The sequence below is a fragment of the Microcebus murinus genome, chromosome 3 (genome assembly GCF_040939455.1).
Source record: "Microcebus murinus isolate Inina chromosome 3, M.murinus_Inina_mat1.0, whole genome shotgun sequence".
Taxonomy (NCBI): domain Eukaryota; kingdom Metazoa; phylum Chordata; class Mammalia; order Primates; family Cheirogaleidae; genus Microcebus; species Microcebus murinus.
The window spans coordinates 64921323-64941675 of record NC_134106.1 but is presented as its reverse complement, the minus strand read 5'-3'; positions in this window follow the sequence as shown (position 1 = coordinate 64941675).

The window sequence follows — 20353 nt, the reverse complement described above, 5'->3', positions numbered from 1 at the left end:
GCCACCAATTTACTGCTGGTTTCACAGAGTATTCAGAAGACACAATGTGTGTATGTGGACTTCATCTCTTATACTATGAGGTCACATTAACTATACCGCTTCTTCAGACACCCAGAGGTCACATCAAAAAGAAGCATATGGGAGCTGAAAATAAATTTTAATTAAAGAGAATAAGTTACCAGCAAAGGTAGTTGATATTTTGGGCATAGGTTTCTAGAACTGGTCATTATGAAACCTCATTCCCCCCATTCATGCACAAAGTACAGAGTACAGGAGATAAAATCAGCACCAAAGAAATAAAGAAAATACATTTTATTTTCATGCAAAATCTAATATATGGGTAAATTTATGACCACACTAGAGTTATACTACAGTTATTCCACTAATTGTAAAGTTTTAAGGGAGAAGTTCAATTACTTTAGGTTCTAGTTTCCTTCTTGATTAAGAACAAGAGGCTATGATTAAATTTTCTTTCCTATTCTACAATTATGTGTAAGTCCTTTTATTTTGAAATCTTTTTCTCCTGCCATAACACTTGGATATCAGAACTGAAATGATCAGATTTTAATTGGTTTTTCTTTGCTGTGTTTATTTGTATAGTAATACAAATAGTTTTTCAACATGCAGGCTATTACAAGGATGTGCATTGGCTATTTGGGCTCTTTTCTTGTTCCAAAGGAAGCATAGAATTGCTTTATATAAATCTATGAAATATGACATTGATATTTTGCATTGAATATGTCAATCACTTTGGGTACTTATGGACGTTTTAACAATGTTGATTCTACTGATCTGTAAGCATGATATGTTTTTCCATTTGTTTGTGCCATCTGTGATTTTTTTCCTTGGTGTTTCATAGTTTTCTTTGTACAGATTTTTCACCTCCTTAGTTAAGTATATTCTTATGTATTTTGTTTTCTTTGTGGCTATTGTGATTGGCACTGAGTCTTCGATTTAATGTTCTGCTTAACTGTTATTGGTGTATAAGAATGCTACTGATTTCTGTGCATTGCTTTTATAACCCGAGACTTAGCTGAATTTATCAATCCCAGAAGTCTCTTATGAACTCTTAAAGGATTTTTAGATATAAGATCATATCATCAGCAAAAGTGATAGTTTGACCTACTATTCTCTGATTTGGATACCCTTTATTTCTTTCTCTTGTTTGATTGGTCTGGCTAGGACTTCCAGCACTATGTTGAATAGAAGTGGTGGCAGTGGGTATCATTGTCTTGTTCCAGTAGTCAGTGTGAATGCTTTCAAATTTTCCCCATTCAGTATGATGTTGGCTGTGAGTTTGTCATACATGACTTTTAAAATATTAAGATATATTCCTTCCATGCCAAGTTTGTTGATGGTTTTTAAGATGAAAGGGTGTTGGATTTTGTCAAATGCTTTTCCTTCATCTATTGAGATGATCACATGGTCTTTATTTTTACTTCTGTTTATGTGGTGAATCACAATTATTGATTTACATATGTTGAATGATGCTTGCATCCATGGGATGAAGCCCATTTGGCCATGGTAGATTATTTTTTTGATGTGCTTTTGAATTCAGTTTGCTAGTATTTTATTGAGAATTTTCACATCTATGTCCATAAGCGATGTTGATCTATAGCTTCTTTTATGCTGTCTCCTTTCCTAGATTTGGTATCAAGGGAATACTGGCTTCATAGAATGAGCTGGGGAGGATTCCCTCCTTTTCGATGCTATGGAATCATTTCTGTAGTATGGGTTCCAGGCCTCCTTTGTAGGTCTGATAGAAATCAAGTGTGAAACCATCTAGTCCAGGACTTTTTTGTTGTTGCAAGATTTTTTATTACTGCTTCAATCTCATTGCTCATTATTGGTCTGTTCAGGAGTTCTATTTCTTCCTGAGTAAGTCTTTGGAAATTGTGTGTTTCCAGGAATTTGACAATTTCCTCCATGTTTTCAAGTTTATGTGCATATTTTCATAGTATTCAGGACTAATATTTTGTATTTCTGTTGTGCCAGTTGTAATATTGCCTTTTTCATTTCTGTTTGAGCTTATTTGAGTCATTCTCTTCTATTCCTGGTTAAGCTACCAAGAATTCTATCAATTTTGTTTATCATTTCAAAGAACCAACTTTTTGTTTAATTGAGCCATTGTATTTATTTCCCATTTCATTTAGTTCTGCTCTGATCTTAGTTATTCTTTTCTTCTGCTGCTTTTGGGTTTGGTTTGCTCTTCCTATACTAATTACATGGAACCTGTTATTAGATTGTTGATTTGTGATCTTTCTGTCTTTTTGATGTAGGCATTAAGGCTATGAATTTTCCTTTAGGACCGCTTTTGCTGAATCACATATATTGTGATAGCTTGTATCCCCATTATTATTCAGTTCTAGCAGTCTTTTGATTTCCATCTTAGTTTAATTATTGACTTAACAATCATTCAGCATCAGGTTGTTTAATTTCCATGATTTTGTGTAGAATTGAGTGTTTATCTTGGAATTGATCTTTAGTTTTATTCCACTCTGGTCTGAGAAGTTACAAGGTATGATTTCTATTTTTTAAAATTTGGTGAAACATGTTTTATGGCCTAAGATATGATCAATCTTGGAAAATATTCCATCTGCTGAGGAAAAGAATGTATATCTAGTAGTTTGGGGGTAAAATGTTCTATAAATGTCTGTTAGGCCCATTTGTTCTAGAGTCCCACTAAAGTCTAGCATTTCTTTATTTATTCTCATCTTGGATGATCTGTCCAGTTCTGTCAGTGGGTGTTGAAGTCCCTGGCAACTATAATGCTGCTGTTTATCTCTTTGTTTAAATCAAGTAGGGTTTGTTTTATGAATCTGGATACTCCCGTGTTACTTGCATAAATATTTAGGATTGTTATGTCTTCTTATTGAATTGCTCCCTTTACCATTATATAATGGCCATCTTTATCTTTCTTTATTATTGTTGATTGAAAGTAAATTTTATTTGATATGAGAGAATGGCTACACCTGCTTTCTTTTGGTTTCCATTTGGATGGAACATTTTTTCCATCTCTTCACCTGAGTATGTATGAGTCCTTGTGAGTTATATGTGTTTCCTGGAGACAGAAGACACTTAGGTTGCATTTTTCATCCATTCAGCCAGCCTATGTCTCTTGATTGGGGCATTCACAGTGGTCATGTTGATTGATGAAATTGATAATGTGGGAATCTGTTCTGTTTGTCCTGTTGGGTAGTACTTCACTGCCTTGTTTTGTCTCTTGTGCTATTGCTTTAGATGAGCCCTGAACTATAGCTTTTGGGTGGTTTTACACTGGTAGGTGTCTATTTGCTGATCCATGTATTGTGTAGTTCTGTGTATACTTTTTTCAGGGCAGGTCTGGTCTTGACAAATTCCTTCAGTGTTTGCTTATCTGAAGGAGTCTTTATCTCTCCTTCATATATGGAGCTTGTTTTTTAGGAAACATAATTCTAAGCTGGAAGTTGTTATGTTTAAGAAGACTGAAGATGGGGTCCCCCAGCAATCTTAAGCAAGAAGAATAAATCTGGAGGCATCACACGACCAGACTTGAAACTATACTACAAGGCTATAGTAACCAAAACAGCATAAGATTGGCATAAAAATGGAGACATAGACCAATGGAACAGAACATGGAACCCAGATATAAAACCATCCACATACAGTCAATTGGTCTTTGACTAAGCAGATGACAATGTACACTGGGGAAAAGAAACCCTATTTAATAAATGGTGCTGGAAAAATTGGATAGCTACATGCAGAAGAATGAAATAGGATCCCTATCTCTCACCACTCACAAACATTAATTCAAATTGTATAAAATATTTAAATGTAAGGCATGAAACCATAAAAATCCTAGAAGAAAATATTGGAAAAACTCTTCTAGATATCAGCCTAGGCAAAGAATTTATGAAGAACACCCCAAAGGCAATCACAGAAACAATAAAAATAAATATATGAGACATGATTACATTAAAATGTTTCTGTACAGCTAAGGAAATAATCAACAGAGCAAATAGAAAACCTACAGAATGGGAGAAAATATTTGCAAGCTGTACATCTGATAAAGGACTAATAAGCAGAATCTACAAAGAGCTCAAGCAAATCAGCAAAGAAAAAACAAACAACTTCATTAAAATATGGACAAAGGAGATGAACAGAAACTTTTCAAAAGAAGATAGACTATGGCCAGCAAATGAAAAAATGCTCACATCTCTTATCATCAGAGAAATTCAAATTAAAACCACAATGAATATCACCTTACTCCTGTTAGAATTACTTTTATTAAAAAGTCCAAAACCAATAGATGCTGGTGTGCATGCAAAGAGAAAGGAACACTTACTTGTACACTGTTGGTGGGAATGCAAATTAGTACAACCTCTATGGAATACAGTATGGAGATCCCTCAGAGAAATAGGTATAGACCTATCATTTGATGTAGCAATCTGACTACTGGATATTTACCCAAAGCAAAATAAGTCATTTTATCAAAAATACACCACACTTGAATGTTTATTGCAGCACAATTAACAATTGCAAAGATGTGGAAGCAACCCAAGTGCCCATCAATGCACAAGTAGATCAATAAAATATGGTACATGTATACTATGGAATACTACTCAGACATGAAGAAGGATGAATTAAGGCATTTTGCAACAATTTGGGTGGAAATGGAAACCATTATCCTAACTTAAGTATCTAAAAAATGTAAAAAAAAAAAAACACCACATGTATTCACTGTTAAAATAGAACTAACCAATGAGAATACATGTGCACAGAGGGAAGTAAAACTCAGTGGAAACCATTATCCTAACTTAAGTATCTAAAAAATGTAAAAAGAAACACCACATGTATTCACTGTTAAAATAGAACTAACCAATGAGAATACATGTGAACAGAGGGAAGTAAAACTCAGTGGAAACCATGTGGTGGGGAGGGAGAAGGAGAGGATGGGTGAAAACCTACATAATGGGTACAATGAACACTATCTGGGTGACAGGCACACTTATAACCCTGACTCAAGCATAGCAAAATCCATCTGTGTAACCAAAAACATTTGTATCTATGTAATATTCTGAAATAATTTTTTTCATATTACTAAAAGAGGATGTGCAGTGATTTATGCTAGGTGAGAATAAAATAAATACCTTTAACTGCATCATAAACACATTAACTACATGGGAAGATTTAAAACATTTAATTTGCATAATGAACATTTTATGCCACATTATTTGCACCTGGTTTACAAATTTACCGAGCTTTTCACTATAATTATCAATGATCATATCAAAATGTCAAATATCCCAAAGTGACATTTCACCAGGCAGTTTTCAGAAAGATTTGCTTTGCCTTTGATATTTGTTGACAGTTTAATTTGTGGCAATTCATTATGTAAGGACAACCATTGAAAGAAAGTTTTAATTTTTTTTCTTATTTTTATCAAGGAAAGAATGAAGAAGAAAAAAGTGAAGATGAGGCCTCTCAGAATGACAACACTTTTACTGTTGCAGAGAGAAATGTGTACATTGCTTAAAATATATTGATTACAGAAATATTGATGATAAATTATAAAATGCAAGTAAATAACAAATATACATTTTGCACCCTAAATCTAACTTCATAAATTATAAAATTTATTTTTGTTACCTTTAGCACTTTATATTATGCTTCTATTTAAATATAATGAGTTCAAATGTATACCTCATTTTGTAATCTCACTTCCTTAATAGCTCTCATAATTTATTGTTTATATTGCATTTTATTGTATTATGTTATAATTTATTTAATCAAAACCCTATATTAGATAATTATGGTAGTTCTAATTTTGCTATTGTAACAAAGATTGTGATGAACATCCTCTCAGCTAAAGTCTGCCATAAACCTGCATATATTTTCTTGACATAAACACTTTGAAGGTGGGTTTTTAGGTCATAGTTTAAGATAAAAATCTAATACATTTTAATTAGTAAATGGCTTTCAATAACTATTGCAATGGGAACACTAAAAAATGCTTACATTTTAATCACATTTGGATCATTTCTATTTTACATATTTTTATTATGTGATACTATTTTAATAATATAATAATACATGAAGATATGTACTGAGAAATATTATTGAAACTTTAGTCAAAGTAACGTTTCAGAATATTTGCCAGAGGAGCATGTTTATGTGTGTTTCCACAGCAATATCATAAATATTCTGGAGTATTATCTCAGATGAACAAGAAAAACAGAGTTTTCCTTCATATTGGGCAAATGCTAAAGTTTGGAATTGGCATGTCAACTACACAAGAAAGGAAAAGAGGATTTGTTGAACATAAATGATACCAAAAAGCTTCCACAAGTGAAAAATTAGAGGTTTTCCAATAAAAAGACAGAAGAATTAACCAATTATTTTTGGTTAGTTAGCCCCTTGAATCAGAAGCTGATCACTTTCTGAAATGGTTCTCTCTCTGTGGAATAGCCCACATCTAAAGTTTGCCAACCCTTTAAATCTCATGCTGTTGTAGAGGGGGGCTTGAATGATCCTCTTCTTACTTCTCTAAACCTACAGTAGAATTATATCTGTGGCCCATATTAATACCAAATGGGAACATATATGTTAGCTCTAGAGACAAGAACCAGCCTTGCATCTGACATTTCTTCTTAGAACCCACAACCTTAAATGTGATATAACCAGGGCTCTCCCTGTCTGAAGCATAGGAGAAATACACCTTCTAGATATATTTTATTTATTTATTTATTTATTTAAGTTGTATAAAAATTAACTATATTTTTAATACAGGTAGTAAAAAAATTAATAAAATTTAATTCAGTGCATCTACTGAGCAATAACACTCTATGCTATGCTGCTCTGTACCCAGACCTATCCAACTCAGTAGTTGGATCTGTTAAGGTAAGAAATGTAAGCTAACTGGAAAAATACAATGCTCTATCAAAGCATTTGGCAATATTACTTTAAGTATACCATGTTTTCCCTTTTTATGATTTGGCAGTTTAGGAGATTGATAGTCTTGCTTTGATATCTATTCTGAACACCAGACTTCTGGACATTTACTACACCATTTCTTGATGTTTTAAAACTTTCTAGATACGTTTTAATTCTCCTAGTTCCATGTCCTCACCATGCTTCCCCCTTACTTAGTGTGTTTGTTTTCATTTTGTTTAAAAATAGGTATTATTGTTTTTAATAGAGTGAATAAGCATGGCTTAGAGCTTTATATATGCTCTTTTTTTCATTCCCCTGGTGTCTAAATATAATTTACCTGAGGTTCTTAAAATATATTAGAAAGACATAATAGACTATTTGAGAAATATTTAATATGGTCTCTCTCTAAAATTTAAGATGAATATTTGCATAATTAAAGATGACATCAGTTGAATTTTTTTAAACAGCAATTAAAAATATTAATCTAGCAAATGAACAGTAAATGTTTCTGTAATTGTTTAGCTTATTTAAGTGCAGTTGACATTTACTGGAATTTTGTTTTGCTCTTCATCTGAAGTCACAACACTTAGGAACACATAACATTACTGGCATATAAAAAAATATAAACTTAACATTTTAACTCAGGAGATCAAGAATAAAATATTTGCTAAGAATCACCTTTTGGGGAAAAATAATGAAACTAAACTGTGAAATAACTGTTAGTATTAATGAATGCAAGTGATCTTACTAATGACCTTAATGATTATTTTTGCATTAATGTTAATATTTGGACAAAATCCACTTATTTTTGTAGCTGATTTGGAGCTTGTGGATTGTGATATTGATCATACCATTGATTTGCTGTCTGGTAGCAAGAAAGGCACTTAATAGCTGTCTGGTAATACTTCTGAAAATATGGAGCTGAAAGTGCTCATGGTACTATTTTGACAATTTTGTGGTAAAATGTCAAAACAATCACAAAGCAACATATTTTTAATAATGTCACTTTCATGTATTGCTAACATGAATGTCAATTTATAGTCAAATTTTAAAAAACTGATAATTTATCCATTTTTCTATGATGTCCATCACTTCACAATTGGTATAGAGTAGAATTTCCCAAAAATGTGAGAAATCTATTCAAGGCAAATTTTTTTTAAAAAAATTAGGTTAATGGTTTAAACTTCTCTATGAATATTTGAGAAAAGTTACTAATATCCTTGCTGTGAGGAAATAATAAGCATTTTCCCTGTATAAAAGCATGATTTTGAAACCGGGATATCAGAGAAATATGCATAAAAGTTAGGAAACTTTTAAGAATTTAAAGATAAACTGTAACCTCAGAAAATCAGGCCTATAGATTATGCACATATGTCCACACATAGACACATGCACACACCCCTCCACATAATTGAACTTTAGGCTGTAGTTTCTGTTTGTATTAAATACTTTGCATAATGAACTAAAAAAGAAAAAAAATCAGCTTTTCTGCAGGTACTTATCGTAAGCTGAAACACAGAGCTTTTCTTTTTGCCATAATACATTATGTGTGAGTGAGGAAAGAGTAAGAAACCACAGAAATGCATTTAGCAGCTACTGTGAGTCAAGCCTCATTCTATTTAGTTTATACAACCATGGGAAATAGAGAATACTTAGAGGAAAATCTTAAAATATATCCAGAGAATTAGAACAAAATGGAGTGTGTAGGGGGGACAAGGTGTCTTTCTGAAAATTAAGCTAATTAATTACACTAACAGTACATAATAATAGCATATGATATGATATACACTAATAGTGGAAGTTATTCAGTGGATCATCTGTAAAGGAAAACTTCAGAAGTTCGACCACAACCAACCATCTCCAATCACGATGACATGAGTCTAAACTAGGAACTAGAAAGTTTGAACACGTGGAAATCAAATTGCATTTATTGCACTTAATGGAAAATCTTTGCTAAAGAAAGGCTGATGGATAACATAGATTAAGAAACATAAAAAAACAAACTGGTACAGTTTGAGAGTGTTTATTCAGCCCTTTCCAAATAAAATAACCTTGAATCTTGAAAACAATGATCATCAATGTTGTCACAGTGGTAAGCTGTCTGTTCCTTTCCCTGAAGAAAAAAAAAAATAATTCATCAGACTTCTCCGATGGCTTAGATAAAATGCTGCTTGTTATTACTTAATATTTCTTACATCTTTTTATCCACTGTTTACCTAGCCTAGTGGTTCCTGAAGTGTTGTTACAGAATCAGCAGGCTCTATTTATGTTATTGTATTTTAAATTTTATTTTTCTCCTTCAGGCTCTTTATCTTCAAAACAGAGGGCCAGAACTTGAAACCACAAGCTCTTCTCTAAGCCTCGGTGTTCTTATCTATAAAATGGGGAAAATTTTATCAATAATGGTGGTGCTGATGATTTTATGAATAAATTACAATAATATTAATTATGAAAGTATGTTAATGACATAATCAAAATGTTTTTTTAAAAAGTGGTTAATATATGTATATACTCTGTAATACTGTATTAAAATATACATATATGCAGGTATATTATTATATAAATAGAAGACAAAAAAGCAAATGTCAAAATGTTATCTGTGTCAATTTGTAGAACTATAATTCGGAGTCAGCACACTGAGAACCACAGGCCAAATCCAGCTCACCACCTGTTTTACTGTAGCCTGTTTTTCTGTGAGCTGAGGATAGAATTTACATTTTTAAATGGTTTTAAAAGGCAGAAGATAAATAATATTTTGTGATACATGAATGTTATATGAAATCTAAAATTTCAATGTGCATAAATAAAGTTTTATTGGGATACAGTCATGTACAGTCATTTACATATTGTTTATAGCTGCTTTTGTTGTAACCACAGAATTGAGTAGTTGAGAGAGAGATCAATATGCCTCAAAGTCCTAAAATATTTACTACCTGGCCCTTTATGGAAAAAAAAAGTCAACTCACTGCTGTCCTAGGTCATTTCTGTAATTTTAGTTTTGTGCTTTTCCTGATATTTTTTTCAAATTTTCTGAATTTAATTGAAATTATTTTGATAAAATTAAAATAATTTTGTATTCACTAGTAATCATAAATCAATTTCAATCATTATATTCCCTTCAATTTGCATTGAATTGATTCTTAAAAGTATTTATTACCATTCCTAAAGAGTAAATATGAGGACACTTCAATCACTGCATTTTAAAAGTATTTCAAATATGGGACTTTGAAATTTTAAATGTACATTTTAGCAGAGAGCATTACATGTATGCTTCTGCAATTCACTACTTGTTTGCTTTCTAAGATTGAAGTGTTCAGTGAAAGCTTCTGTTAATGGCAATATTTGGCAAAGATTTAAGGTAAAATAATCCAAGTGAGCCCAAGGATTATTATACCTGGCTTGTACACAAAAAAAGCTCTCAGATGGAAGCATCCCAGGAAGATAATCTGTCCAACCTTTCAAATATCAAATGGTTCACTGCAGATCTAATTACTGCCTCCCTTCAAAAATAAGCTCCCATTGAGAACACATTGAAATGAAATAACAAACTTTATTTGTTCCTGTGAGATAAGACAATTGATTATGGCCTTTAAAGCCATCAATTATAGAAGATCTTTCTTGTGTCTGTGTATTCCTAAATAAACCATGAAGATGTGTATGTGTGTGTGTGTGTACACATATATATATTGTGTATGCGTATGAGGATAAATATGTCTTCATAATTTGACTCCTCTTCAGACAATTTACTGGATAATAATAATTTAATAATATGCACTATGCTATATAATATATAATATTATATATATAATATTATATATATTATATGTATATAAAAAAACCTCAAATTAAGTATCAGTTTAATTTTTAAATATAGAAGAATTACTTTAAAACCTTATAGTTGAAGTTTTCATGTTAAGAATATTTATATTTGGGGGAAGAGGTAGAGTATGGAGCTATGTCTGCAAAGGTGAGAATTTAATATACCAAGAGCAGCCAAATAAATAAAACGTAACATGATCTATATACATCAAAGTCACCAAGAGACAGCAATTTCATAACTTCCTCCCACCTTGCATTCTGCTTCTGTTCACTAGATTGAGGAATCCAAATATCATATATAATTTTTGCCTTTGCTCATTCCTTTCTACTGATCTAGAAAGTGTTTATGCATTGCTTTGATGAGCAATGTGTAGTTTAATGATGTTTATTCTAGGGGCAGCTGGTGTAAATTGGATTCTAAAAATTTAATTATAGATCATTTTAGTGCCTCCTTCCAGGAGTCTAATAGAGAGATAATTTGATGGCTAGTTGCAGAGTTTCATTGAAGAAACAAACTTCCCTGTGTGGGATTTCCTGCCCATTGCCTAACATTTCTGTTTACACAGGTTGGTCGATGTTAGTTATTAAATGTCGAAGACCACAAATTTAAATAATTGTTCCTTCTTTTCATTCATGTGTGTGTTTGTCCATGGCTAAAATTTAAATTGTTTAGACATAAAGAGTCATTTACTTTAAAGTTACTAAGCATCTTCCAGGTGTGAGGCAGCAGGTTTGCAGGGGAAAAAAAATTAAAAATGTACATGCACACATCTCCTAGTAATTTACCCAAGTCATTAGAGTTATTACATATGAAATAGAAATGGAATTTTTTTTTTACTTGTAATAGACTTATTTAATGTCAGACTGAGTTTCCTTGTGGATCAGTTTTAAACTCATGGGTGATACCCAGATTTGGAATGAATAAGCAATCCATGACCGAGCAGTGAAAGGGCCATTGTGAAGGTAAATGGACCATGGGAAAAGAAAGGTATATTTAACTTTCTTTGTTTTGAGCAGGTGCTTTTTTCAGAGTTATCCCTGAAATAAAGTTGACTCCCCACATGAAACCATCAAAGGATGCCCTTGGCTACTGGAGCTGCTAAATTTTCAAGAAAAGCTAGAATTCTCTGGGAATTACATAGCCTATGGAATAGCCTTTGGTTAATGACTGACCTGTGGGGTAAACAAAAGTTAGGCTTTTTGGTTTTCAATCTAAAGTAGTCTTTAGAATTCCCTAAGAGATCAGGCAGAGCCTGGGATGTCACCTGAAATCACACCTATGTGCAGCTTCTTCCCTTTTTCTAATCTGCTTCTGTCACTCCTTTACTAGGATCTCTGGGAGCAGTTTTTACTAAATCACTTGTACTCAAATACTTGAATCTGCTTTTGAGAGAATCTAACACTAAAACACAAACTCACACTGCATATGAAACTTTCCTGAGTGAAAGTCTCTAATAACAGTAAATAAAAATAATGTGCATCTTCACAATTAGGTCTAGGGTAGGTTAAAGAGATATCTATCATCTAAAGTGTGTTTCCAGATGATTCTGATGAAACATTTATGGTTAGAGAAGGTTGAGTAATTTTTATTTTGCATACCTATGCACACTAATCAAAATAGCTGAATATCATATAGGATGATGGATTAACAATGATTCTGTTTGGCAACCAAACACAGAGCCTGACACATAATAGAAGTTTAAGGTAACTGAGGGGGCGGAGCAAGATGGCGGACGAATAACACTGCCAGACAGAGTATCTCTGCAGAAAAGACAGATTCTAGCAGAAATTAGAGGAAAGAAGCAAGAAGGCGAGCATATAGCGGACGAGGGCCGGAACGAAGGGTGCCTGATACCCCGGGAGACTCCATGAGAGGAGGCTGCAGAGGAGAACTGGAGGCTAAGACCACTGGAGCAGCCTGGAGACCAGCGGCAAGGGTAGGTGGGTTTGCTGTTTCCCCTCCCCTGCATTCGGGACTGCTGGTGGGCTCCCCAGCGGGTGGAGAGACCTGCGGACATCAGCCCAGAGACGGCAGCCGCCAGCAAGCGGTGAGCCTGTAGCAGACGTGGCACCGGGTTCCCAAGTTCCTCCGGGCACCTCCGTGTGCACAGACCCGAGCCGCTCGGCAGGCGCCATATTGCCTCCTCCTCCCCTCCTCCGACCCTACCCGCGGCTGCCCAGAGAGACAATACAGCCACCAGCCGGAGGCACCTTCAGGGAACAGCACTCCCAGGTGCTGCTGGCACCGTGTTCCCAGGAAAACGGTGCCGACTCAGAGGCTGAGAGACATAGACCCAGCTTGGGCTCCCTGTGGGTGAATTAGGACCGGAAATCCTCTCCCTGGTGGGGATACAGTTTGAACTCTGGGACCCAGAGGTCGGACCTGCAGACCAGATCCCGTGCACCTAGGGCTAGCATTGCCCGGGGCACAGAAGGGTTATACATGAACAACCTACTGAGGTGTGTGTGCCTCCAGGGGCGGATCAGCATCCTAGAGGGCAACCCTCCTCCCAGGAGGAGGCCGTGCGCCCAACCCAGGTGGTGTTCCTGTGCAGGGAACCTCCCCGCCAGCATCACAGTCCGGGGAGGCCTGGTGGCTTGTGGTCTGGCCTGCTGGAAGAGGCCCAGAGGAGCTGCAGAGTTCAGGAGGGTGGAAAGAAGCGAGGCCCGCTCCAGACTGCTGGTCTCAGACAGCCCCACCCCCACACGCAGACTTTCTGGCTGAGCAGGACCATTCCAGCCCCACCCTGACAGCTTTCCCTGGAAGCAGAGAGCAGAACTTTGACCCCTGCTGACGGCCTGAGGGCAGGCTTACCCAAACCAGCTCCGCCCAGAACAAGAGCAGATAACAGGACTCAAAATCAAGAGCATAGCCAGTTCCTCCAAGCAAACGCCACCTACTGACAGGGACGGCATCTTGCACAGCCTTTCCACGGCACCCACTGACTCAATATACAGGGAGTGGTCCAATTTCACCCACAGGCACCACCTAACGCCTCAGAAACTAAACAAGGTGTGTGAATACCCAAACAATCACTTAAGGAAAGAAACAACAACTGATCAACATGGGAAGAAATCAGCAAAAGAACTCAGGAAATATGAAGAACCAAACGGAAAACACACCCCCAAAGAGGAGCACCAGCCCCCTAGAAACGGACACCAACCCAAATCAGGCAGCCAATATGACAGAAGAGGAATTTCGTATGTGGAACATAAGAACACTCACCCAGCTGCAACAACAACTCAATAACCAACACAAAGAAACCACCAAAAGCCTCCAGGATATGGGAAAAGAAATAGAAACAATGAAGACAAGTGTAACCGAACTCCTGGAAATGAAAAATCAATTCAAGGAACTACATAATACAGTGGAAAGTCTCAAGAACAGGGTAGATCAAACAGAAGAAAGAATCTCAGAGCTTGAAGATAACACCCTCCAATTAAATAAATCAGTCACAGAAATAGAGCAGAGAAACAAGAGAAAAGAGCAAAGCCTACAAGAACTGTGGGATTATGTGAAGAAACCTAATGTGATGGTCATAGGGTTACAGGAAGGGGAAGAAGACAACACTCAAGGGTTGGACAAGCTGTTTGAAGATATAATAGAGGAAAATTTCCCAGGCCTTGCTCAAAATCTTGATATACAAGTTCAAGAAGCTCAGAGGACCCCTGGGAGATTCAACGCAAACAGGAAGACGTCACGACATGCAATCATTAGACTGACCAAAGTATCAACTAAAGAGGCCCCTCTAAGAGCTGTAAGACAAAAGAAGCAAGTAACATACAAGGGAAAGCCAATTCGAATAACATCAGACTTCTCTAATGAGACTTTACAAGCAAGGAGGGACTGGGGCCCCATTCTCACTCTTTTGAAACAAAACAATGCCCAGCCTAGAATATTATTCCCTGCAAAACTAAGCTTCGTATATGAAGGAGAAAGAAGTTTAAGAAAATATTTTTCAAATATGTGGCAAATAGTGAAAATGAAGGGAAGAAGGAAATAAACTCCATTTATTCTGTAATTATGATACTGCCTGATGAAGTTTCTGTTTTTTAAGAAAGTATCTGAGTATGCTCTGTTTTCTTCATTATTACTATGACATTAAGTTAGGTTTTCCACCTGTAAATAACTATAAACAGTATAATGCCTCTTGAGATGTACCCATTTATATCATAGAAGATAAAGACTAGAGTATTCTTCATCTAGACCTAGAACCATCTAGAACATTCTGATTAGAGAACATTGTTAAGTTATTCAGTTATTTAAATTTCTTGTAAACTAAAAATATATCATGGCAAGGGAAAGAGGTATATTGGGGAAATGTTTCTTACAAGTGAAAACACTAGAATGTCATATATATATGACCTTTTTATATATACATATATGTAAAATCTTGACTAGAGAAAGAAATAGATTATCTACATTATTCAAAACAGAAATAAAGATACTGTAAAAAAATTTTTTTAAAGAGACTTAAATGAGGACTTATAATTAGTGCTTATAGTAAACAAAAAGCCATTACTCTTTTATCAGAATGGAAAGTCACTGTAAAACTTGACCTTCTTAATGATAATTATTATTTATTTATTTTTATTTTTATTTCAGCATATTACAGGGTACAAATGGTTAGGTTATGTATATTGCCTTTGCCCCACCCAAGTCAGAGCTTCAAGGATGTCCATACCCCAGACAGTGTGCACCACACCCATTAGGTGTGTATATACCCATCCCCTCCTCCCGGACACCTGATGAATATTATTCCTATACGTGCACTTAAGTTTTGATCAGTTAATACCAATTTGATGGTGAGTACATGTGGTACTTGTTTTTCCATTTTTGTGATACTTCACTTAGTAGAATGGGCTCCAGCTCCATCCAGGATAATATAAAAGGTAGTTCACCATTTTTTTTTTATTAGCTGGGTAGAACTCCATGGCATACATATTCCACATTTTATTAATCCACTCATGTGTTGATGGGCACTTTGGTCGTTTCTACATCTTTGCAAATGTGAATTGTACTGTTAGAAACAATCTAGTGCAGATGTCTATTTTATAGAATGTCTTTTGTTCTTTTAGGTAGATGCCCAATAAGGGGATTGTTGGATCAAATGGTAGTTCTACTTGTAGCTCTTTGAGGTATCTCCATATTACTTTCCACAGAGGTTGTACTAGTTTGCAGTCCCACCAGCAGTGTATGAATGTTCCTATCTCTCCACATCCCTGCCAACATTTATTGTTTTGAGACTTTTTGATAAAGGCCATTCTCACTGGGGATAAGTGATATCTCATTGTGGTTTTGATTTGCATTTCCCTGATGATTAGAGATATTAAGCAAGATGGTGGGTGAAAAAAACTACCAGCCAGAGTGTCCCTGCAAAAAAGATAGATTTTAGAAGAAGGTGAAAAAAAAATAATCAGGCAGACAAGCATAGATAGGATGAGGGTCAGGAGGAAGGGTGCCTGAAACTATAGGAGACTCCAGGGAAAGAAGTTGCAGAGGAGAACTAGAAGGACAAGTTTCTCCAGAGGCTTGGAGACCTACAATAAGAGTAGGTGGAGCAGTTAAATTTCCCCTCCCTTTCATTTTGGACTGCTGGTGGGCTCCTGAATGGGTACAGAGAACTGCTAACACTAGCCCAGAGATGGCTGCCACCAGTAAGCAGTGAGCCTCTTGCAGACAGAGTACCAGGCTCCCTGCCCCTCCCTCCTAGCAGACTGAAGCTGGTTGGCTGGTGCCATATTGTTTCATTATCTCTTTCCCCTTCCCTACCTGTGCCTGCTGACAGAGAGGATTTGGCCACTGCCTAGAGGCATCTGAAGGGAATGGGACCTTTCCTTTTGGGGCCCTACAGAGGACTGTGGGGTACTCAGACTTTAAGCTACCTGCCCACCAGCCCTCCCAGTTCTTAAGGATAATTAATAGTTAACTGTTGGAGATATTGCAAAAGTCTAACAAATAAATCCTCAGTAGTGACTGACATTTAAAGTTCAATATCTACTGTCTCTGAAAATTGCATGTGTCCTAAAGGATATCTGCTTCCTAAGTTGTCAGCTACCACTATTGCTTTGCTGGTAAGGGATAGGAGGATGTTTCAAAATTCATAAACTCAGTGGTGAAGAGTAAATACTCTGGTGTTAAACTGGAATCAGAATCCTGATACTTAGATCTGGGTGACCTAGGAAAGTTATTTAATGTCACAAGGCCACATATTGTCAAAATGGAATTAAGGTTTGTGAAAAGAATGGAGATAAAGAGGGGAGGGCAAGTTAGAGAAAAAGGAAGGGAAAAAATGCACTCCACGATATCCAATAAATACATAAGTCTCTAACACAATAAGCATAAATCAACAATGTTAGCAAACAGTGAATACTTATTTAGTTTTCACTCATTTAATTGTTTTAAGTTGAAAATTTTAATATATACATATACACATTTAACAGTATTACAAATACTGTTAAAAACATATTTAAAATATTGAAAATACTTTAAAGCAAGAATTTTAAAAGAATCTTTAAATTTTAAATCATCAAAGAGAAAACTACAAAGTATTATTCACACAGCAAATTACAGAAATGAAAGAAAATTTAAAACTAAAAAAATGCATTACTACAAAGCATAAATAAAATGAAAGAGGTAAGTCAAATGTTACAGTTGTACAAATAAATGTCAAAGTTTTATACAATGTTGTAAATCGACACTCTCAGATCCAGTAGAAAAATCAAAGGTTGCGATATGCAGTATAAAAATGATCATCTAAAGCCAAATGAATCAGAAAGGGAGAAAGCAAAATGCACACAAAATAAGTAGGAGTTATAATTCTAATGCCATATGAAAATTACTGTAGGAGAGAATAAATAAAATATTACAAATATGTAATTTAAAGAATGGAACACTTTTAATAAAAGTATGCACCATGCACATTCATAGCGTTAATATGAATAAACACATCAATAGGTATTGATAAACACTCTTTGCTTTACAGAACTTTATTCAGCCTGCTGAACATTTGCCTTGGCCCCCTTGTAAGAACTCGCATCCTCCATGTCTGATTACCCTCAATACTTAATTGACTTCCTAAACCTTGAATACCCACCAAGTGTCATCTGATCACTTCATTCTTTTCCTCAGCTAGAATCCTGTTAGATTGGTTTAGCCAGAATCCCTCCTTCTCCTGATATTTTCTCTTAGTACTTTTCCATTCACTCTTCCTCACCATGTTCCTTAGGTATAAATTCCCACTTGTCCCTGCTGTATCTATAACTGAGCTGAGTTCTATACTAAAATATTTTTCCCCTATTGCAATAGCCCTGAATAAAATCTTTGTTTATTGCTCTAACTGCTGCCCAGCTCTGGTTTTTCTTTGACAATATATATTTGCACGCTTTGTAACTATATCGTCTTATTGTATGCTTTTATCATGACTTATTCACCTATTTCTTTATGTGTTTGGCATTTTGGAAACATCTAGTTTTTATTAGTATAAAAACTAATAATATTCTTGGCTGGGTCTTTATGATATATTATGAAAATATATACTTAATGGGACATATCCACAAATATACACATGCACATATATATAATATGTAAGCACATTATATATATGAACTGTCGCATCAGATATTTTAAAATTCTGTAAACTTATAATTAATAAATGAATAAGCAAAAATCAGTTAAGCATAATAAAATGCATAGACGGAGGCATTTTGTTTTGGAATGTGATTACCTTAGCTTTTATAACTGCTGGGAGAAAAATGGATTATTCAACATGTAATGTTGGAAAAAAAATGCTAACCTCCATCTCTACCCCTAAATAGGAAAGTAAGGTCTTTATATTATGCATGAGTCACAAAAAGTACTCTAGTGATTTAAATATTCTAAAGGCAAAGAAACATAAAAACTTAAAAGAAAACATCATTAATATTTTTGTTAACTTTAGAGAATCATTTTATTATTATTACAAACGTTGAGGGGAAAGAAAATGTTGGCAGAATATGGTTTTTCTTTAAAATGTAGCCAATGTTGAGATAAAAAAAGAAGTTTTAAATGTGAACCTATTAAAATGAAAAACCATTCTTATAAGCCAATAAGAAAAAATAATAATTAAGAACATAGGTTATGATGTGGGTGACCTGGAAATTTTACTTTAGCAAAAGAATTGAAATACAAAGGCTGATGAGACTGTAAACCTATCATGATATTTCTGAATGAAAACTTTGCATTACAACTTAATTTGTAATATGATAACAATGTTTGAATGTGGGAGCCTTAAAAATATGTGTAACTGTCCTGAGATTTTTCTAGTCTAATAATGCAGTGTCATGTTGGATATAAAGTTTTAAATGTATTAATCACTTCACCTCATTATTTTTTAATAATGAAACTAAGTATGTAAAACACAAATACCAAAAAATATAGAATTGAATAATTTATGGTTTGTTGCTAAAATAAAACACCTAGCTATTGAAAGTCAGGTCATCAAATAACATTCAAGGAGATGTAACAAACACTTGAAAAATAACAGTAAGTGGGAAAAATAGAAACTCTAATAATACAGTCTCATATTTTGATATGTATTTACCTATTATTTTATGTATTTACCTATTTTATGTATTTACCTATTTTATGTATTTACCTATTTTATGTATTTACCTATTATATTATGATATGTATTTACCTATTACCTATTATTTACATATTTATTATCGGATATTTATCTGCATTTAATAATTATGCCATGCCCTTTTCTCCTAGTAGTATAGCACTAATAAAAGTAAGTTGGAAAAGAGATGGAAATTTAAATTTATTAGGTACTTAGAACATGTGTATGTCATACTGGGTTTTATACAACCACATTTTATTAAATCTTTATGAATATACTGTTAGTTATTATCCCTATCAGAAAACGTCAAGGGATCAGAAAAAGTAGAAAACCTACCAAATCAGGATGAAGTAGTTCTAGAATTCAAGCCTGTAAATTTTCTATCACAAAACCCCTCGTTTTTCCATTGCATTAGTCCATGGTACAAGTAATAGTCATTTTCGACTGGCAGCATGTCATGCAAGAGAGTCTATCATACCATACATCCTAAATCCAGAAACCGTGATAGAGTGCTTGACCCTACTCTGCTCTCCTTGAATTTTGGCGAGATTTCAGAGTTTCCCTGCCTGTTTCTCCTTCCTTTTACTGCAGACCCAATCAAATGAAGATGAAGTGAAGCTGCCAAACTAGACAAAGTTTACTTAAACTCTGTGATTTTTAGGAACACTGGACTATAGAGAAAACATTTCTGAGAAAAATACCATAGATACCTCACAGATATAGCTTATCCCTAGAAGTAAATCCCTTTGATCTAGCAGCATTTCTTTTATAGTGCAAATTATGTACCTTCTTTACAGCTTAGTCACAGGTAATGTGAGTAAGAAGGTTCATTTGAATGATAAATAAGGATCAATCATGAGGAAAGGGAGTAAAGTTAATAGACAGAGTAGTAAAGAGAGATGATTTTAAAGTATTGTAGTCCAGGGTTTGAATGCGGGAGATTATGAGAGCAGCAGACAGAAGGGAGAGACAGGGAAGCACGGAGTTGGCATTTTCAGTTTGTTAGTCCAGTGTCCACA